The sequence below is a fragment of the Ascaphus truei genome, unplaced genomic scaffold, assembly GCF_040206685.1.
Source record: "Ascaphus truei isolate aAscTru1 unplaced genomic scaffold, aAscTru1.hap1 HAP1_SCAFFOLD_1370, whole genome shotgun sequence".
Taxonomy (NCBI): Eukaryota; Metazoa; Chordata; class Amphibia; order Anura; family Ascaphidae; genus Ascaphus; species Ascaphus truei.
The window spans coordinates 42,405-64,551 of NW_027454249.1; the positions used below are offsets into that span (position 1 = coordinate 42,405).

The 22,147-nt window shown below is 61.1% G+C and overlaps 1 long non-coding RNA gene across 5 annotated transcripts in view; it reads left to right on the forward strand.

Moving 5' to 3' along the window:
• Positions 1–272: 272 nt before the first annotated feature.
• The window catches only part of LOC142475766 (uncharacterized), a 32,316-nt gene continuing 10,441 nt past the window's right edge, over positions 273–22,147 (forward strand). Inside the window, exons 1-2 of one of the 5 annotated variants that reach the window (XR_012791126.1) lie at positions 273–329; positions 14,601–14,754. This is a non-coding gene — a long non-coding RNA (uncharacterized LOC142475766). Of the gene's footprint in view, positions 330–14,242; positions 14,322–14,600; positions 14,755–19,655; positions 19,881–21,546; positions 21,858–21,902; positions 22,100–22,147 lie in introns of those variants that run through there. The other 4 variants (XR_012791125.1, XR_012791129.1, XR_012791127.1 and 1 more) reach the window with 4 other exon arrangements.

Genomic DNA, 22,147 nt, shown 5'->3' on the forward strand with positions numbered 1-22,147 from the left:
TCCCCGTATGCTATATGATCCGCCCCCCCTGTGCTCCCCGTATGCTATATGATCCGCCCCCCCCTGTGCTCCCCGTATGCTATATGATCCGCCCCCCCCTGTGCTCCCCGCATGGTATGACCCGCCCCCCCCTGTGCTCCCCGCATGGTATGACCCGCCCCCCCCTGTGCTCCCCGCATGGTATGACCCGCCCCCCCCTGTGCTCCCCGCATGGTATGACCCGCCCCCCCTGTGCTCCCCGCATGGTATGACCCAGCCTGGCTCGCGCAGCTGCAGGTTCTGTTTCCCGCGCAGTTTAATCACCAACCGCCTCCTGCATACACAGCCAGGTGAGGGGGCGGGGCAACCCATCCAGTGCAGGGGAGGGAGGAGCGACCCATCCAGGGGAGGGAGGGGCGACCCATCCAGTCCAGGGGAGGGAGGGGCGACCCATCCAGTGCAGGGGAGGGAGGGGCAACCCATCCAGTGCAGGGGAGGGAGGGGCAACCCATCCAGTGCAGGGGAGGGAGGGGCAACCCATCCAGTGCAGGGGAGGGAGGGGCGACCCATCCAGTGCAGGGGAGGGAGGGGCGACCCATCCAGTGCAGGGGAGGGAGGGGCGACCCATCCAGTGCAGGGGAGGGAGGGGCGACCCATCCAGTGCAGGGGAGGGTGGGAGGGGCGACCCATCCAGTGCAGGGGAGGGTGGGAGGGGCGACCCATCCAGTGCAGGGGAGGGTGGGAGGGGCCACCCGCCACCCATCCAGTGCAGGGGAGGGAGGGGCGACCCATCCAGTGCAGGGGAGGGAGGGGCGACCCATCCAGTGCAGGGGAGGGAGGGGCGACCCATCCAGTGCAGGGGAGGGAGGGGCGACCCATCCAGTGCAGGGGAGGGAGGGGCGACCCATCCAGTGCAGGGGAGGTAGGGGCGACCCATCCAGTGCAGGGGAGGGAGGGGCGACCCATCCAGTGCAGGGGAGGGAGGGGCGACCCATCCAGTGCAGGGGAGGGAGGGGTGACCCATCCAGTGCAGGGGAGGGAGGGGCATCCAGTGCAGGGGAGGGAGGGGCATCCAGTGCAGGGGAGGGAGGGGCATCCAGTGAAGGGGAGGGTGGGAGGGGCATCCAGTGAAGGGGAGTGTGGGAGGGGCATCCAGTGAAGGGGAGGGGCATCCAGTGAAGGGGAGGGTGGGAGGGGCATCCAGTGAAGGGGAGGGTGGGAGGGGAGGGGCATCCAGTGAAGGGGAGGGTGGGAGGGACAACCCATCCAGTGCAGGGAAGGGAGGGGCAACCCATCCAGTGCAGGGGAGGGTGGGAGGGGCCACCCACCCAGTGCAGGGGAGGGTGGGAGGGGCAACCCATCCAGTGCAGGGGAGGGAGGGGCAACCCATTCAGTGCAGGGGAGGGAGGGGCAACCCATCCAGTGCAGGGGAGGGAGGGGCAACCCATCCAGTGCAGGGGAGGGAGGGGCAACCCATCCAGTGCTGGGGAGGGAGGGACAACCCATCCAGTGCAGGGGAGGGAGGGGCAACCCATCCAGTGCAGGGGGGGAGGGAGGGGCAACCCATCCAGTGCAGGGGAGGGAGGGGCAACCCATCCAGTGCAGGGGAGGGAGGGGCGACCCATCCAGTGCAGGGGAGGGAGGGGCGACCCATCCAGTGCAGGGGAGGGTGGGAGGGGCGACCCATCCAGTGCAGGGGAGGGTGGGAGGGGCCACCCATCCAGTGCAGGGGAGGGTGGGAGGGGCCACCCGCCACCCATCCAGTGCAGGGGAGGGAGGGGCGACCCATCCAGTGCAGGGGAGGGAGGGGCGACCCATCCAGTGCAGGGGAGGGAGGGGCGACCCATCCAGTGCAGGGGAGGGAGGGGCGACCCATCCAGTGCAGGGGAGGGAGGGGCAACCCATCCAGTGCAGGGGAGGGAGGGGCGACCCATCCAGTGCAGGGGAGGGAGGGGCGACCCATCCAGTGCAGGGGAGGGTGGGAGGGGCGACCCATCCAGTGCAGGGGAGGGTGGGAGGGGCCACCCATCCAGTGCAGGGGAGGGTGGGAGGGGCCACCCGCCACCCGCCACCCATCCAGTGCAGGGGAGGGAGGGGCGACCCATCCAGTGCAGGGGAGGGAGGGGCGACCCATCCAGTGCAGGGGAGGGAGGGGCGACCCATCCAGTGCAGGGGAGGGAGGGGCGACCCATCCAGTGCAGGGGAGGGAGGGGCGACCCATCCAGTGCAGGGGAGGGAGGGGTGACTCATCCAGTGCAGGGGAGGTAGGGGCGACCCATCCAGTGCAGGGGAGGTAGGGGCGACCCATCCAGTGCAGGGGAGGGAGGGGCGACCCATCCAGTGCAGGGGAGGGAGGGGCGACCCATCCAGTGCAGGGGAGGGAGGGGTGACCCATCCAGTGCAGGGGAGGGAGGGGCATCCAGTGCAGGGGAGGGAGGGGCATCCAGTGAAGGGGAGGGTGGGAGGGGCATCCAGTGAAGGGGAGGGTGGGAGGGACAACCCATCCAGTGCAGGGAAGGGAGGGGCAACCCATCCAGTGCAGGGGAGGGTGGGAGGGGCCACCCACCCAGTGCAGGGGAGGGTGGGAGGGGCAACCCATCCAGTGCAGGGGAGGGAGGGGCAACCCATTCAGTGCAGGGGAGGGAGGGGCAACCCATCCAGTGCAGGGGAGGGAGGGGCAACCCATCCAGTGCAGGGGAGGGAGGGGCAACCCATCCAGTGCTGGGGAGGGAGGGACAACCCATCCAGTGCAGGGGAGGGAGGGGCAACCCATCCAGTGCAGGGGAGGGAGGGGCAACCCATCCAGTGCAGGGGAGGGAGGGGCAACCCATCCAGTGCTGGGGAGGGAGGGACAACCCATCCAGTGCAGGGAAGGGAGGGGCAACCCATCCAGTGCAGGGGAGGGTGGGAGGGGCCACCCACCCAGTGCAGGGGAGGGTGGGAGGGGCCACCCACCCAGTGCAGGGGAGGGTGGGAGGGAGGGTGGGAGGGGCAACCCATCCAGTGCAGGGGAGGGAGGGGCAACCCATTCAGTGCAGGGGAGGGAGGGGCAACCCATCCAGTGCAGGGGAGGGAGGGGCAACCCATCCAGTGCAGGGGAGGGAGGGGCAACCCATCCAGTGCTGGGGAGGGAGGGACAACCCATCCAGTGCAGGGGAGGGAGGGGCAACCCATCCAGTGCAGGGGGGGGAGGGAGGGGCAACCCATCCAGTGCAGGGGAGGGAGGGGCAACCCATCCAGTGCAGGGGAGGGAGGGGCAACCCATCCAGTGCAGGGGAGGGAGGGGCAACCCATCCAGTGCAGGGGAGGGAGGGGCAACCCATCCAGTGCAGGGGAGGGAGGGGCAACCCATCCAGTGCAGGGGAGGGAGGGGCGACCCATCCAGTGCAGGGGAGGGAGGGGCAACCCATTCAGTGCAGAGGAGGGAGGGGCAACCCATCCAGTGCAGGGGAGGTAGGGGCAACCCATCCAGTGCAGGGGTGGGAGGGGCAACCCATCAAGTGCAGGGGAGGGAGGGGCAACCCATCCAGTGCAGGGGGCGGGGCAACCCATCAAGTGCAGGGGAGGGAGGGGCAACCGATCCAGTGCAGGGAAGGGAGGGAGGGGCAACCCAGGGAGGGAGGGGCAACCCAGGGAGGGAGGGGCAACCCATCCAGTGCAGGGGAGGGAGGGGCAACCCATCCAGTGCAGGGGAGGGGCAACCCATCCAGTGCAGGGGAGGGGCAACCCATCCAGTGCAGGGGAGGGAGGGGCAACCCATCCAGTGCAGGGGAGGGAGGGAGGGGCAACCCATCCAGTGTAGGGGGCGGAGCAACCCATCTAGTGCAGGGAAGGGAGGGGCAACTCATCCAGTGCAGGGGGCGGGGCAACCCATCCAGTGCAGGGGAGGGAGGGGCAACCCATCCAGTGCAGGGGAGGGAGGGGGCAACCCATCCAGTGCAGGGAAGGGAGGGGCAACCCATCCAGTGCAGGGAAGGGGGGGGGGGACAACCTATTCAGTGCAGGGGAGGGAGGGGCAACCCATCCAGTGCAGGGGAGGGAGGGGCAACCCATCCAGTGCAGGGGAGGGAGGGAGGGGCAACCCATCCAGTGCAGGGGAGGAAGGGGCAACCCATCCAGTGCAGGGGAGGGAGGGGCAACCCAGCAACCCAGCCAGTGCAGGGGAGGGAGGGGCAACCCATCCAGTGCAGGGGAGGGAGGGGCAACCCATTCAGTACAGGCGAGGGAGGGGCAACCCATCCAGTGCAGGGGAGGGAGGGGCAACCCATCCAGTGCAGGGGAGGGAGGGGCAACCCATCCAGTGCAGGGGAGGGAGGGGCAACCCATCCAGTGCAGGGGAGGGAGGGAGGGGCAACCCATCCAGTGCAGGGGAGGGAGGGAGGGGCAACCCATCCAGTGCAGGGGTGGGAGGGGCAACCCATCAAGTGCAGGGGAGGGAGGGGCAACCCATCCAGTGCAGGGGAGGGAGGGGCAACCCATTCAGTGCAGGGGAGGGAGGGGCAACCCATCCAGTGCAGGGAGCGGGGCAACCCATCAAGTGCAGGGGAGGTAGGGGCAACCGATCCAGTGCAGGGGAGGGAGGGGCAACCGATCCAGTGCAGGGGAGGGAGGGGCAACCCATCCAGTGCAGGGGAGGGAGGGGCAACCCATCCAGTGCAGGGGAGGGAGGGGCAACCCATCCATTGCAGGGGAGGGGCAACCCATCCAGTGCAGGGGAGGGGTAACCCATCCAGTGCAGGGGGGGGAGGGAGGGGCAACCCATCCAGTGCAGGGGGGGAGGGAGGGGCAACCCATCCAGTGCAGGGGAGGGAGGGGCAACCCATCCAGTGCAGGGGAGGGAGGGAGGGGCAACCCATCCAGTGCAGGAGGGGAAGGAGGGGCAACCCATCCAGTGCAGGGGAGGGAGGGGCAACCCATCCAGTGCAGGGGAGGGAGGGGCAACCCATCCAGTGCAGGGGGGAGGGGAAACCCATCTTGTGCATGGGGAGGGAGGGGCAACCCATCCAGTGCAGGGGAGGGAGGGGCAACCCATCCAGTGCAGGGAAGGGGGGGCAACCCATCCAGTGCAGGGGAGGGAGGGAGGGGCAACCCATCCAGTGCAGGGGTGGGTGGGGCAACCCATCCAGTGCAGGGGAGGGGGGAGGGGCAACCCATCCAGTGCAGGGGGGGAGGGGAAGGAGGGGCAACCCATCCAGTGCAGGGGAACGAGGGGCAACCCATCCAGTGCAGGGGAGGGAGGGGCAACCCATCCAGTGCAGGGGGGGAGGGGAGGGAGGGGCAACCCATCCAGTGCAGGTGAGGGAGGAAGGGGCAACTCATCCAGTGCAGGGGGCGGGGCAACCCATCCAGTGCAGGGGAGGGGGGAAACCCATCCAGTGCAGGGGAGGGGCAACTCATCCAGTGCAGGGGAGGGGCAACCCATCCAGGGGAGTGGGATGGTCAGCCCATCCAGTGCAGGGGAGGGGGGAGGGGCAACCCACCCAGTACAGGGGAGGGGCGACCTTTCCAGTGCAGGGGAGGGGCAACCCATCCAGTGCAGGGGAGGGGCAACCCATCCAGTGCAGGGGAGGGGCAACCCATCCAGTGCAGGGAGGGTGGGAGAGGCAACCCATCCAGTGCAGGGAGGGTGGGAGGGGCAACCCATCCAGTGCAGGGAGGGTGGGAGGGGCAACCCATCCAGTGCAGGGGAGGGAGGGGCAACCCATCCAGTGCAGGGGAGGGAGGGGCAACCCATCCAGTGCTGGGGAGGGAGGGACAACCCATCCAGTGCAGGGGAGGGAGGGGCAACCCATCCAGTGCAGGGGAGGGAGGGGCAACCCATCCAGTGCAGGGGAGGGAGGGGCAACCCATCCAGTGCTGGGGAGGGAGGGACAACCCATCCAGTGCAGGGAAGGGAGGGGCAACCCATCCAGTGCAGGGGAGGGTGGGAGGGGCCACCCACCCAGTGCAGGGGAGGGTGGGAGGGGCAACCCATCCAGTGCAGGGGAGGGAGGGGCAACCCATTCAGTGCAGGGGAGGGAGGGGCAACCCATCCAGTGCAGGGGAGGGAGGGAGGGGCAACCCATCCAGTGCAGGGGAGGGAGGGAGGGGCAACCCATCCAGTGCAGGGGAGGGAGGGGCAACCCATCCAGTGCAGGAGGGGAAGGAGGGGCAACCCATCCAGTGCAGGGGAGGGAGGGGCAACCCATCCAGTGCAGGGGAGGGAGGGGCAACCCATCCAGTGCAGGGGGGAGGGGAAACCCATCTTGTGCATGGGGAGGGAGGGGCAACCCATCCAGTGCAGGGGAGGGAGGGGCAACCCATCCAGTGCAGGGAAGGGGGGGCAACCCATCCAGTGCAGGGGAGGGAGGGAGGGGCAACCCATCCAGTGCAGGGGTGGGTGGGGCAACCCATCCAGTGCAGGGGAGGGGGGAGGGGCAACCCATCCAGTGCAGGGGGGGAGGGGAAGGAGGGGCAACCCATCCAGTGCAGGGGAGGGAACGAGGGGCAACCCATCCAGTGCAGGGGAGGGAGGGGCAACCCATCCAGTGCAGGGGGGGAGGGGAGGGAGGGGCAACCCATCCAGTGCAGGTGAGGGAGGAAGGGGCAACTCATCCAGTGCAGGGGGCGGGGCAACCCATCCAGTGCAGGGGAGGGGGGAAACCCATCCAGTGCAGGGGAGGGACAACTCATCCAGTGCAGGGGAGGGGCAACCCATCCAGGGGAGGGGGATGGTCAGCCCATCCAGTGCAGGGGAGGGGGGAGGGGCAACCCACCCAGTACAGGGGAGGGGCGACCCTTCCAGTGCAGGGGAGGGGCAACCCATCCAGTGCAGGGGAGGGGCAACCCATCCAGTGCAGGGGAGGGGCAACCCATCCAGTGCAGGGGGGGAGGGGAGGGAGGGGCAACCCATCCAGTACAGGGGAGGGGCGACCTTTCCAGTGCAGGGGAGGGGCAACCCATCCAGTGCAGGGGAGGGGCAACCCATCCAGTGCAGGGGAGGGGCAACCCATCCAGTGCAGGGAGGGTGGGAGAGGCAACCCATCCAGTGCAGGGAGGGTGGGAGGGGCAACCCATCCAGTGCAGGGAGGGTGGGAGGGGCAACCCATCCAGTGCAGGGGAGGGAGGGGCAACCCATCCAGTGCAGGGGAGGGAGGGGCAACCCATCCAGTGCTGGGGAGGGAGGGACAACCCATCCAGTGCAGGGGAGGGAGGGGCAACCCATCCAGTGCAGGGGAGGGAGGGCAACCCATCCAGTGCAGGGGAGGGAGGGGCAACCCATCCAGTGCTGGGGAGGGAGGGACAACCCATCCAGTGCAGGGAAGGGAGGGGCAACCCATCCAGTGCAGGGGAGGGTGGGAGGGGCCACCCACCCAGTGCAGGGGAGGGAGGGACAACCCATCCAGTGCAGGGGAGGGAGGGGCAACCCATCCAGTGCAGGGGGGGGAGGGAGGGGCAACCCATCCAGTGCAGGGGAGGGAGGGGCAACCCATCCAGTGCAGGGGAGGGAGGGGCAACCCATCCAGTGCAGGGGAGGGAGGGGCAACCCATCCAGTGCAGGGGAGGGAGGGGCAACCCATCCAGTGCAGGGGAGGGAGGGGCGACCCATCCAGTGCAGGGGGGGAGGGGAGGGAGGGGCAACCCACCCAGTACAGGGGAGGGCGACCTTTCCAGTGCAGGGGAGGGGCAACCCATCCAGTGCAGGGGAGGGGCAACCCATCCAGTGCAGGGGAGGGGCAACCCATCCAGTGCAGGGAGGGTGGGAGAGGCAACCCATCCAGTGCAGGGAGGGTGGGAGGGGCAACCCATCCAGTGCAGGGAGGGTGGGAGGGGCAACCCATCCAGTGCAGGGAGGGTGGGAGGGGCAACCCATCCAGTGCAGGGGAGGGAGGGGCAACCCATCCAGTGCAGGGGAGGGAGGGGCAACCCATCCAGTGCTGGGGAGTGAGGGACAACCCATCCAGTGCAGGGGAGGGAGGGGCAACCCATCCAGTGCAGGGGAGGGAGGGGCAACCCATCCAGTGCAGGGGAGGGAGGGGCAACCCATCCAGTGCTGGGGAGGGAGGGACAACCCATCCAGTGCAGGGAAGGGAGGGGCAACCCATCCAGTGCAGGGGAGGGTGGGAGGGGCCACCCACCCAGTGCAGGGGAGGGTGGGAGGGGCAACCCATCCAGTGCAGGGGAGGGAGGGGCAACCCATTCAGTGCAGGGGAGGGAGGGGCAACCCATCCAGTGCAGGGGAGGGAGGGGCAACCCATCCAGTGCAGGGGAGGGAGGGGCAACCCATCCAGTGCTGGGGAGGGAGGGACAACCCATCCAGTGCAGGGGAGGGAGGGGCAACCATCCAGTGCAGGGGGGGGAGGGAGGGGCAACCCATCCAGTGCAGGGGAGGGAGGGGCAACCCATCCAGTGCAGGGGAGGGAGGGGCAACCCATCCAGTGCAGGGGAGGGAGGGGCAACCCATCCAGTGCAGGGGAGGGAGGGGCAACCCATCCAGTGCAGGGGAGGGAGGGGCAACCCATCCAGTGCAGGGAGGGAGGGGCGACCCATCCAGTGCAGGGGAGGGAGGGGCAACCCATTCAGTGCAGAGGAGGGAGGGGCAACCCATCCAGTGCAGGGGAGGTAGGGGCAACCCATCCAGTGCAGGGGTGGGAGGGGCAACCCATCAAGTGCAGGGGAGGGAGGGGCAACCCATCCAGTGCAGGGGGCGGGGCAACCCATCAAGTGCAGGGGAGGGAGGGGCAACCGATCCAGTGCAGGGAAGGGAGGGAGGGGCAACCCAGGGAGGGAGGGGCAACCCATCCAGTGCAGGGGAGGGAGGGGCAACCCATCCAGTGCAGGGGAGGGAGGGGCAACCCATCCAGTGCAGGGGAGGGGCAACCCATCCAGTGCAGGGGAGGGGCAACCATCCAGTGCAGGGGAGGGAGGGGCAACTCATCCAGTGCAGGGGAGGGAGGGAGGGGCAACCCATCCAGTGTAGGGGGCGGAGCAACCCATCTAGTGCAGGGAAGGGAGGGGCAACTCATCCAGTGCAGGGGGCGGGGCAACCCATCCAGTGCAGGGGAGGGAGGGGCAACCCATCCAGTGCAGGGGAGGGAGGGGGCAACCCATCCAGTGCAGGGAAGGGAGGGGCAACCCATCCAGTGCAGGGAAGGGGGGGGGGACAACCTATTCAGTGCAGGGGAGGGAGGGGCAACCCATTCAGTGCAGGGGAGGGAGGGGCAACCCATCCAGTGCAGGGGAGGGAGGGGCAACCCATCCAGTGCAGGGGAGGGAGGGAGGGGCAACCCATCCAGTGCAGGGGAGGAAGGGGCAACCCATCCAGTGCAGGGGAGGGAGGGGCAACCCAGCAACCCATCCAGTGCAGGGGAGGGAGGGGCAACCCATCCAGTGCAGGGGAGGGAGGGGCAACCCATTCAGTACAGGCGAGGGAGGGGCAACCCATCCAGTGCAGGGGAGGGAGGGGCAACCCATCCAGTGCAGGGGAGGGAGGGGCAACCCATCCAGTGCAGGGGAGGGAGGGGCAACCCATCCAGTGCAGGGGAGGGAGGGAGGGGCAACCCATCCAGTGCAGGGGAGGGAGGGGCAACCCATCCAGTGCAGGGGTGGGAGGGGCAACCCATCAAGTGCAGGGGAGGGAGGGGCAACCCATCCAGTGCAGGGGAGGGAGGGGCAACCCATTCAGTGCAGGGGAGGGAGGGGCAACCCATCCAGTGCAGGGAGCGGGGCAACCCATCAAGTGCAGGGGAGGTAGGGGCAACCGATCCAGTGCAGGGGAGGGAGGGGCAACCGATAATGCAGGGGAGGGAGGGGCAACCCATCCAGTGTAGGGGAGGGAGGGGCAACCCATCCAGTGCAGGGGAGGGAGGGGCAACCCATCCATTGCAGGGGCAACCCATCCAGTGCAGGGGAGGGGCAACCCATCCAGTGCAGGGGGGGGAGGGAGGGGCAACCCATCCAGTGCAGGGGAGGGAGGGGCAACCCATCCAGTGCAGGGGAGGGAGGGAGGGGCAACCCATCCAGTGCAGGAGGGGAAGGAGGGGCAACCCATCCAGTGCAGGGGAGGGAGGGGCAACCCATCCAGTGCAGGGGGAGGGGAAACCCATCTTGTGCATGGGGAGGGAGGGGCAACCCATCCAGTGCAGGGGAGGGAGGGGCAACCCATCCAGTGCAGGGAAGGGGGGGCAACCCATCCAGTGCAGGGGAGGGAGGGAGGGGCAACCCATCCAGTGCAGGGGTGGGTGGGGCAACCCATCCAGTGGGTGGGGCACATCCAGTGGGTGGGGCAACCCATCCAGTGCAGGGGAGGGGGGAGGGGCAACCCATCCAGTGCAGGGGGGGAGGGGAAGGAGGGGCAACCCATCCAGTGCAGGGGAACGAGGGGCAACCCATCCAGTGCAGGGGAGGGAGGGGCAACCCATCCAGTGCAGGGGGGGAGGGGAGGGAGGGGCAACCCATCCAGTGCAGGTGAGGGAGGAAGGGGCAACTCATCCAGTGCAGGGGGCGGGGCAACCCATCCAGTGCAGGGGAGGGGGGAAACCCATCCAGTGCAGGGGAGGGACAACTCATCCAGTGCAGGGGAGGGGCAACCCATCCAGGGGAGGGGGATGGTCAGCCCATCCAGTGCAGGGGAGGGGGGAGGGGCAACCCACCCAGTACAGGGGAGGGGCGACCCTTCCAGTGCAGGGGAGGGGCAACCCATCCAGTGCAGGGGAGGGGCAACCCATCCAGTGCAGGGGAGGGGCAACCCATCCAGTGCAGGGGGGGAGGGGAGGGAGGGGCAACCCATCCAGTGCAGGTGAGGGAGGAAGGGGCAACTCATCCAGTGCAGGGGGCGGGGCAACCCATCCAGTGCAGGGGAGGGGGGAAACCCATCCAGTGCAGGGGAGGGGCAACTCATCCAGTGCAGGGGAGGGGCAACCCATCCAGGGGAGGGGGATGGTCAGCCCATCCAGTGCAGGGGAGGGGCGAGGGGCAACCCACCCAGTACAGGGGAGGGGCGACCCTTCCAGTGCAGGGGAGGGGCAACCCATCCAGTGCAGGCGAGGGGCAACCCATCCAGTGCAGGGGAGGGGCAACCCATCCAGTGCAGGGAGGGTGGGAGAGGCAACCCATCCAGTGCAGGGAGGGTGGGAGGGGCAACCCATCCAGTGCAGGGAGGGTGGGAGGGGCAACCCATCCAGTGCAGGGAGGGTGGGAGGGGCAACCCATCCAGTGCAGGGAGGGTGGGAGGGGCAACCCATCCAGTGCAGGGAGGGTGGGAGGGGCTGGGAGGGGCAACCCATCCAGTGTAGGGAGGGTGGGAGGGGTAACCCATCCAGTGTAGGGAGGGTGGGAGGGGTAACCCATCCAGTGTAGGGAGGGTGGGAGGGGTAACCCATCCAGTGTAGGGAGGGTGGGAGGGGTTACCCATCCAGTGTAGGGAGGGTGGGAGGGGTAACCCATCCAGTGTAGGGAGGGTGGGAGGGGTAACCCATCCAGTGTAGGGAGGGTGGGAGGGGTAACCCATCCAGTGTAGGGAGGGTGGGAGGGGTAACCCATCCAGTGTAGGGAGGGTGGGAGGGGTAACCCATCCAGTGTAGGGAGGGTGGGAGGGGTAACCCATCCAGTGTAGGGAGGGTGGGAGGGGTAACCCATCCAGTGTAGGGAGGGTGGGAGGGGTAACCCATCCAGTGTAGGGAGGGTGGGAGGGGCAACCCATCCAGTGTAGGGAGGGTGGGAGGGGCAACCCATCCAATGTAGGGAGGGTGGGAGGGGTAACCCATCCAGTGTTGGGTGGGAGGGAGGGGCAACCCATCCAGTGCAGGTGAGGGAGGAAGGGGCAACTCATCCAGTGCAGGGGGCGGGGCAACCCATCCAGTGCAGGGGAGGGGGGAAACCCATCCAGTGCAGGGGAGGAGCAACTCATCCAGTGCAGGGGAGGGGCAACCCATCCAGGGGAGGGGGATGGTCAACCCATCCAGTGCAGGGGAGGGGGGAGGGGCAACCCACCCAGTACAGGGGAGGGGCGACCCTTCCAGTGCAGGGGAGGGGCAACCCATCCAGTGCAGGGGAGGGGCAACCCATCCAGTGCAGGGGAGGGGCAACCCATCCAGTGCAGGGAGGGTGGGAGAGGCAACCCATCCAGTGCAGGGAGGGTGGGAGGGGCAACCCATCCAGTGCAGGGAGGGTGGGAGGGGCAACCCATCCAGTGCAGGGAGGGTGGGAGGGGCAACCCATCCAGTGCAGGGAGGGTGGGAGGGGCAACCCATCCAGTGTAGGGAGGGTGGGAGGGGTAACCCATCCAGTGTAGGGAGGGTGGGAGGGGTAACCCATCCAGTGTAGGGAGGGTGGGAGGGGTAACCCATCCAGTGTAGGGAGGGTGGGAGGGGTAACCCAGGGAGGGGTAACCCATCCAGTGTAGGGAGGGTGGGAGGGGTAACCCATCCAGTGTAGGGAGGGTGGGAGGGGTAACCCATCCAGTGTAGGGAGGTTGGGAGGGGTAACCCATCCAGTGTAGGGAGGGGTAACCCATCCAGTGTAGGGAGGGTGGGAGGGGTATCCCATCCAGTGTAGGGAGGGTGGGAGGGGTAACCCATCCAGTGTAGGGTGGGAGGGGTAACCCATCCAGTGTAGGGAGGGTGGGAGGGGTAACCCATCCAGTGTAGGGAGGGTGGGAGGGGTACCAACCCATCCAGTGTAGGGAGGGTGGGAGGGGCAACCCATCCAGTGTAGGGAGGGTGGGAGGGGCAACCCATCCAGTGTAGGGAGGGTGGGAGGGGCAACCCATCCAGTGTAGGGAGGGTGGGAGGGGTAACCCATCCAGTGTTGGGTGGGAGGGAGGGGTAACCCATCCAGTGTTGGGTGGGAGGGAGGGGTAACCCATCCAGTGTTGGGTGGGAGGGAGGGGTAACCCATCCAGTGTTGGGTGGGAGGGAGGGGTAACCCATCCAGTGTTGGGTGGGAGGGAGGGGTAACCCATCCAGTGTTGGGTGGGAGGGAGGGGTAACCCATCCAGTGTTGGGTGGGAGGGAGGGGTAACCCATCCAGTGTTGGGTGGGAGGGAGGGGTAACCCATTTAGTGTTGGGTGGGAGGGAGGGGTAACCCATCCAGTGTTGGGTGGGAGGGAGGGGTAACCCATCCAGTGTTGGGTGGGAGGGAGGGGTAACCCATCCAGTGTTGGGTGGGAGGGAGGGGTAACCCATCCAGTGTTGGGTGGGAGGGAGGGGTAACCCATCCAGTGTTGGGTGGGAGGGAGGGGTAACCCATCCAGTGTTGGGTGGGAGGGAGGGGTAACCCATCCAGTGTTGGGTGGGAGGGAGGGGTAACCCATCCAGTGTTGGGTGGGAGGGAGGGGTAACCCATCCAGTGTTGGGTGGGAGGGAGGGGTAACCCATCCAGTGTTGGGTGGGAGGGAGGGGTAACCCATCCAGTGTTGGGTGGGAGGGAGGGGCAACCCATCCAGTGTTGGGTGGGAGGGAGGGGCAACCCATCCAGTGTTGGGTGGGAGGGAGGGGTAACCCATCCAGTGTTGGGTGGGAGGGAGGGGTAACCCATCCAGTGTTGGGTGGGAGGGAGGGGTAACCCATCCAGTGTTGGGTGGGAGGGAGGGGCAACCCATACAGTGCAGGGGAGAAGGGAGAGGGGCAACCCATCCAGTGCAGGGGAGGGGTAGAGGGGCAACCCATCCAGTGCAGGGGAGGGGCAACTCATCCAGTGCAGGGGTGGGGGGGAGGGGCAACTCATCCAGTGCAGGGGTGGGGGGGAGGGGCAACTCATCCAGTGCAGGGGTGGGGGGGAGGGGCAACTCATCCAGTGCAGGGGTGGGGGGGAGGGGCAACTCATCCAGTGCAGGGGTGGGGGGGAGGGGCAACTCATCCAGTGCAGGGGTGGGGGGAGGGGCAACTCATCCAGTGCAGGGGTGGGGGGGAGGGGCAACTCATCCAGTGCAGGGGTGGGGGGGAGGGGCAACTCATCCAGTGCAGGGGTGGGGGGGAGGGGCAACTCATCCAGTGCAGGGGTGGGGGGGAGGGGCAACCCATCCAGTGCAGGGGTGGGGGGAGGGGCAACCCACCCAGTGCAGGGGTGGGGGGGAGGGGCAACCCACCCAGTGCAGGGGTGGGGGGGGAGGGGCAACCCACCCAGTGCAGGGGTGGGGGGGAGGGGCAACCCACCCAGTGCAGGGGTGGGGGGGAGGGGCAACCCACCCAGTGCAGGGGTGGGGGGGAGGGGCAACCCACCCAGTGCAGGGGTGGGGGGGAGGGGCAACCCACCCAGTGCAGGGGTGGGGGGGAGGGGAGGGGAAACCCATCCAGTGCAGTTCAACCCATCCAGTGCTGTGGGGGAGGGGTATGGCTGCTGGCAGTCACACACAGGTGTAAGAGTAAGTGCTGGCAGGCCTGTGAATACACAGACGTGCTGGGGCACAGGGAAGCACTCGGTGCTGTTATGTGATTGCTTCGCTTGCGTGTGAATACACAGACGCGCTGGGGCACAGGGAAGCACTCGGTGCTGTTATGTGATTGCTTCGCTTGCGTGTGCTGATAAAGGTGACATTTGGACTAATTAAAGCAGCACTCACCCCCAGAACCCTGTAGGAGTCCGGCTTGTTACAATTGCAGCTTCTTGTCTTTTTCCCAGTAATGGTTTTCTTTCCCTTTAGCCTCTGCGGTTACCATGGTAACCGTGACACTGCTCTGGGCTCTGGGGTGAGCTGCATGTTACACGGAGTACTCCCAGCGCTCCTATCTCCTGAGCAGAGGATGAGACTTTAACAATAACCCCGTGTAGGAAAGGGTACGAGGCGATCCCTAAAAGTAAGTGCATGACAGTGGCGTGCAGCGCGGGCGGGCGCGCGCTTTAATAACACAGCGCTAGCTTTATGTCACACGTAATGCCTGCACGCAGTGTTCCTTATTCACGCGCTGAACACAGGTTGCACTAATAATCTATACTGGCATCCGAGTGAGCAAAGGACTGCTCTCCACTACAGGCAACGTAACTACATCACACCCTCTTTGTGAGCGCTTTCTATTTTTTGTGTTATTAAATTGAAACCTTTTAATCTTCTTTTTCTATGCCTGCGCCCCATATGTTTTGCTTTTGGAGGTATACTCCCGGGGACTGGTGATCCTGCAATTGGGGCAGCACATATAGATCCATATACCATCTGCAAAGGAGGACAGTGTATCTGGTGTAATATTTATAGCGACTACCTCTTTGTCTTCCATAAGGGGTTTATTTAGTCATATATTTGACTACATCCTATAAACATTAAAACTGTGCTTGCTGCTGCAATACATTTAAAGGGATATTGCTACCAGTGGTTTCATGATAACCTTGTGTATCCATTTTTATATCAATTATTCACTGTATTTGTTTCACTATATAGCAGGCCTGCACAACTCCAGTCCTCAAGGGCTGCCAACAGGCCAGGTTTTCAGGACATCCCTACTTCAGCACAGGTGGTTCAGTCAGACTGAGCCACTAATTGAGCCAGCTGTGCTGAAGTAGGGATGTCCTGAAAACCTGACGTGTTTGCGGCCTGCTATATACACTCACCTATAGGTTACTTTGGCCAACTGCCTATTTCAGGACCTTTAAACATTCTCAAACACTCTCCATACCTCAGCTCAAAAATAGCGCACCTTAATACACCGTGGGGTCCTCTTTGTTTCCTTAATCCATACTGCCAGTGAAATAAAAGCACAGCGTATAGCTGCTTATAGTATATCACAATATACACTGTGTATGTTACTAGTGCAATGACAGTTTATGGGTTATGGCTGCCGTAAAGAGGCAGTCCAAGTGGCATGTTTGTTTTAATATACGCCGCCTTTGATTACCTTTTATTGAAAACTAATTACCTAAGCTGCCGATCGATTTGTTCTCCCGTGATCGATCAGCAAAGATTCTGTTTCCCAGGGTTCACTAAATGGCCACCTTTCAGTTTCAATCAATCCTTCAGTCAGTGTAACTCAGCAGCTACAATGTATCCTGATATTACAAAGGCAACATCTATTGTTTCAGTTTGCAGCTCAAACTGCTGGGAACATTGGCTACAAATTATCCCAAACAGGAAAGTGTTGCAAAGATCTTGCACTGCTGGGGCGGTGGCTAAAGGATGCTCAGTATATTAAAGCTCATTTAAAAATGGCATTGAGTTGAATTTAAAAAAAATGTAAGTATTATCCAATACTAGAGAACTGATTTATTTTGTAAAATCACACGTAGGATATTGCATAGATTGCTCTTTTACATCAACCGGTCGCCGGTCAGTTATTTAATGTTGGTTGTGCTGCGTGCAACACCCAGCGTGGTGAAACGCTGTATCCCGTGGTGAAACGCTGTATCCCGTGTGAAACGCCGTATCCCGTGGTGAAACGCCGTATCCCGTGGTGAAACGCTGTATCCCGTGGTGAAACGCTGTATCCCGTGGTGAAACGCTGTATCCCGTGGTGAAACGCTGTATCCCGTGGTGAAACGCTGTATCCCGTGGCTGCTAGAACACCAAGCAACATTCAGCATGCAGGTGCGCCCGGGATTTAAACTTGGGGCGTCGCCTCATCGTAGCGCCCGGGATTTAAACTCGGGGTGTCGACTCATCGTAGCGCCCGGGATTTAAACTCGGGGTGTCGCCTCATCGTAGCGCCCAGGATTTAAACTCGGGGTGTCGCCTCATCGTAGCGCCCGGGATTTAAACTCGGGGTGTCGCCTCATCGTAGCGCCCGGGATTTAAACACGGGGTGTCGCCTCATCGTAGCACCCGGGATTTAAACACGGGGTGTCGCCTCATCGTAGCGCCTGGGATTTAAACACGGGGCGTCGCCTCATCGTAGTATCCGGGATTTAAACACGGGGTGTCGCCTCATCGTAGCGCCCGGGATTTAAACCCGGGGCGTCGCCTCATCGTAGCGCCCGGGATTTAAACTCGGGGCGTCGCCTCATCGTAGTACCCGGGATTTAAACCCGGGGCGTCGCCTCATCGTAGTACCCGGGATTTAAACCCGGGGCGTCGCCTCATCGTAGTGTCTGTAAAGTAAAAGGAGGGTTATTTGGGGGGTTGCTGCTTAACCCATATGTTAGTATCTCACGCCCTCGGCAAGTCCTGCACCTTTTTTACATACACATATATATATATGTGTGTATATATGTTAGAGACCTTGATGTTCTTAATCCCTAGCTTCTGAGGTTACCATGGTAACCGATACACTGCACTGGGACGAACTCCATTTTAACCTCCTAATATTTCAACCGCTTCTATCTCCTGAACCGAGCACCAGATTTAAAAAATGCAACCAGCGTTGGAACGGGCCAGAAAAGGAAACCGGCGATCAGCGTGGGCTTGAAAAATGTGTCTGGACTTTGTGGAGGCCCAGAACACTTATCCTTCCCACAGCTGGTAATGGCAAATGGTATATGACCGAGCTCCCATGTCATGGAGTCTCACACTGCAAGGGTCCCATCATGTGGCTACGGAAGAGGGATGTTCCGTCATCAGCGGCGTCGCAATCCCGTGATGGCGCAGTGTCATCGGCAGCTCGATGATACTCGGGGATCAGCCACTATGGGGGGGGGCAGGAGCTCCACTTCTTCTAGCCGACGGGGGGCCCCCCACCTCTACTCACGCCCCCCTCCCCTGGGCCCAACGTCTGCATCTGTCCGTGGGGTTCCTGCTGAGTGAGAGAGGAGGAAGAGGGGGGGGGGGATTCAGTGAGAGGAGGAAGGAATTGTAAGAGGAGGAAGAGGGGGTGAGAGGAGGAAGGGGGGGTGAGTGAGAGGAGGGGGGGGGTGAGTGAGAGGAGGGGGGGGGGTGAGTGAGAGGAGGGGGGGGGTGAGTGAGAGGAGGGGGGGGGTGAGTGAGAAAGAGGAGGAAGGGGGATTGAGTGAGAGGAGGAGGGGGTTTGAGTGAGAGTAGGAGGGGATGAGAGAGGAGGAGGGGGGGTTGAGTGAGAGAGTAGGAAGGGAGATGATGGGGTGAGAGAGGAGGAGGGGGGGTTGAGTGAGAGAGTAGGAAGGGAGATGATGGGGTGAGAGAGGAGGAGGGGGGGTTGAGTGAGAGAGTAGGAAGGGAGATGATGGGGTGAGAGAGGAGGAGGGGGGGTTGAGTGAGAGAGTAGGAAGGGAGATGATGGGGTGAGAGAGGAGGAGGGGGGGTTGAGTGAGAGAGGATGAGGGGGGACAGTAGGAGAGTTACCCTCCAGAAAATGTGTGCCCATTTATTGCGCCTGAGAACAGGTGGCCCCGCTGCACTATTATCCTGTAATTAGCGCGAGGTTCGGATAAACAGCATATCTGAGCGGATATTACAGAAGCGGCTACAAGATTATACGTGGCCGCGTTACGTAGGATTTGTAACTAGTGCGCAGAACTGACATTCCGCTTTCGGTTACCCAACGGAACCCGTACTGGAAGTAGTTGGTAGTAACGTGAAACGTTGGGTAACGAGCACTACCTGCACGCGCAGAAAGTTTCCAATGCTGGTTACTTGCCAAACTGGTTTCATTCATGGCGGTGGTTCCAGCAGTGGCCACCAGAGGGCAGAATAATATGTATTCAAATATACCTTGGCGATAGCGGTTGAATATAATTTGCTGTTGGACACCCTCCCTCCCTCCCCCCCCCCCCCATAGTGTAAGGGATTTCTTTCAGAGCAAAGGTGAAAGCCTTAAAGCAGCAGCCCCCTCCGAAGCCTGCGTGAATGTAAGGCTGGGGCCATGGCACCGCAGACCTGAGCGAACAGACTGCCTTAAGGCGGTGTTTGCGTCCATGTAGCGTGCGCACAGAGGCGGGAGGGGGCGCACAGTGTGCAAGAAATCCGTTCAAACTGATTTTTTGGTGCGACAGGCCGGTCACGTGAGCGAGCTATGTGACGCCCGTAGGCACGCCCCCCACGGCACCTCGATCATGCCCAAGGAAAGCACCCGCTTTCCCACAGCCTCCGCATGCTCAAAGACATCGTGTCCCGGGCCTAACTCATATAATGTTAGTATCCTGCACCCTGAGCGTCTCCTGCTCTTTAACAAAAACATAATAATCTTAAAAACGGGATTCTTGTTATGTTCTAGCGTCTGAGGTTCCGATAGTAATCTTTAGCCTGCACTGGGCTCTGCGAAGAACTGCATTTTACCTCCTGAAAGTGTTTCAAGTTACTCTAAGGCTTAGGAATTGTGGGTTCAGTAACTTTACATCTACAGTTTAACTAAAAATCTAATTTATATATATATAAAGGGTAAAAATCCAGCATCCCTAGTAAAAATGTAATACTTTGCTTTATTAATAAATTAGTCGCAGAGAGGTGTGCAGTACATTGCAGGCTCCACCAGCATTGAAGGGGTTAAGAGAACAGAGAAATGATGTCCTCCTGCCAGTATCCTTCATTTATATACATTTTTTAAATGCCGATAGCCTTTCCTTTAGTTTTTCGCTCTGCTTCCAAATCCCCCCCCCCCTCTTCCCCCCCCCCCCCCGAATATCTCAGAAAACAAGAACGACTTTATTGGATAAAATAAACTTTTTAATATATTTGACAAATTTCCGCCTAACAAATTTCTAATAAAGTCACTTGCGTTGCCCCACTTAAAAAGTCAGTAAAATGGACGTGAGGGAGGTGTCTCTGACGGGATGTCTTTGCTGTGTGGGGTAGGTATGCAGGGTAGATGCTTATGGCAGTGTGGAGATATGTCTCAATCCAACTCCAGAGACATATCTTAAACATATGGGGGTATCAGGCAGCAAGCACCCCAAAAATGGAAAGTATGAGAGGGAAGGAAGAAAAGGGAAAAACAAAGGAGCAGCGGATAATTCTCACTCTATCAGCACGGAAGCGAATACTGTATACCATGGGTTAATTCAGCACCCCAATCCAGGAAGAAGAAACTGACGCGTCTTTCTTTGAAATGCTAAATATGGTCGCTTCATTTTGACTGTGTGGAGATGAGAGGTAGGTTATTATGGAGGTGGGGGGAGAGGTAGGTTATTATGGAGGTGGTGGAGAGGTAGGTTATTATGGACGAGTGAGAGGTAGGTTATTATGGTGGTGGGGTAGAGGTAGGTTATTATGGAGGTGGGGGAGAGGTAGGTTATTATGGTGGTGGGGTAGAGGTAGGTTATTATGGAGGTGGGGGAGAGGTAGGTTATTATGGAGGTGGAGGAGAGGTAGGTTATTATGGTGGTGGGGTAGAGGTAGGTTATTATGGAGGTGGGGTAGAGGTAGGTTATTATGGAGGTGGGGGAGAGGTAGGTTATTATGGAGGTGGGGGAGAGGTAGGTTATTATGGTGGTGGGGGAGAGGTAGGTTATTATGGAGGTGGGGGAGAGGTAGGTTATTATGGAGGTGGGGGGAGAGGTAGGTTATTATGGAGGTGGCATGATGTGAAAGTTAGAGGTCTTTATAGTGTGCAAGGAAAAGGTTAGTCTCCATGGGAGTAAGTGTTTGGGAGTGAGAGGTAAGTATCTATGGAGGTGAACATGGGCCAATATGTCTATGTAACTATGAAATATGGATGGAGGAGGTAGGTCTCCGTGGAGGAAGTAGGTGTTTGTGATGGTGGTGACTAAGAGGTAGATCTCCATGGAGGGGGTGGGGGGAGGTAGGTCTCCATGGAGGGGGTGTAAGAGGTAGGTCTCCATGGAGGTGGTGGGGGAGGTAGGTCTCCATGGAGGGGGTGGGGGAGGTAGGTCTCCATGGAGGAGGTAGGTATTTCTGATGATTTCGACTAAGATATAGAGCGCCATGGAGGAGGTAGGTATTACTTATGGTGGTGACTGAAATGTAAGTCTCCATGGAGGGGGTGTGAGAAGTATCTGGGTTATGGGGAAATTGGGGCTGGTCATTGGGTGGAGCTGAAAGGTAGGTATCCAGGCAGGAAGTCCTGAGATATCTGGGTAGTGTTAGAAGAGGTCACACACAGTTATTGGAGCAGAGTGGCAGTGTGAGGTAGGACTTTCTACAACATGGGAGTGCAATGTAGGTCTCCGTGGCAGTAAGTGCTAAGGAACGGAGACATGGCGCTGTATGCGGAGTGTTTTCAGTGTAGCGTGGAAAAGTAACTCTCTTTGAAGGTGTAAGTGGGAAATAGATATCCGTGGAATTGGAATAAGAGAGGGGCACTCTGCAGGGCTATCCCTCTAATACAGGGGTCTCAAACTCCAGTCCTCAAGGGCCACCACCAGGCCAGGTTTTATGGATATCCCTGCTTCAGCACAGGTGGTTCAATCCGAGCCACCTGTGCTGAAGCAGGGATATCCATAAAAGACCTGTTGGTGGCCCTTGAAGACTGGAAGTTGAGACCCCTGCACTAATAGTTAACTGGCTAGATTAACACCTTCAGGCCCAGGGCCTCCTTCGCACACAGTTTTCTGCCGCTCTTCCCTCTGTGCCGACGCTGTATTCCGTTAATATATTGTCATTTTATAGATATCATGTTGTATTTCATGCTGCCAAGCGCCAAGCAAACCGTCAGAACGAAATAACAACCACATACTACATGTGCTGCAAAACCCGAACATGAGAACAGATCGTTTTCCGTTCAGCCATACAGACATTTTTTATTTATTTTTAGCATTTGTTTAAAACCTTTTAACATTTGATCTTTTGGATCCAACAAGAATGGATTCCCTCACACCTTTATTTTTATTTATTTTTCCAGTTCCGGGCTTTGCAAATCCTTATTCATTAAAATACACCAACAGTGTTATTTACATTCGGGAACAAAAATCAATGGGATGTGAAGTGTGGGCTGGAGAGTGGCATTGTCTCTAAGCTGCATGCATAACTAGGCCTTCCTTCACACAGAGCCCCCCCTCACAGGGTTAATGTTCAGCGATCTGCAGCCCGGGCGGAAGCTGTTTTTTTTCCTCTCTCTCTTGCTTTTAGTGACGGTTTGAATTCGGCCTTGGAGGATGGGAGAATAATAAGGTTTGTTAAATAAGACTGACAAATCCCGAGTAGCGCTGGCACATTGCACGAGATGGCGGTGCCTTTTGGGAATAGCAAAGCTTTGCTTTCTTGCTGTGTTTTCCTGGAGCCCAGGCTCTGAATCCTTTTTGTTATTTTTGCTGTCCTTTTAAACCTCGTGTCATTATCTTGCTCCAAATCGGGTTTCGTGTGCTGGCTTTTCCCTGGCACCCCGACCTGCCTATGCCAGGGACAATGTCAAGGTTTGCCTTTATTTTATTAGGAACCAACTTGCTACATTGTAACATTGT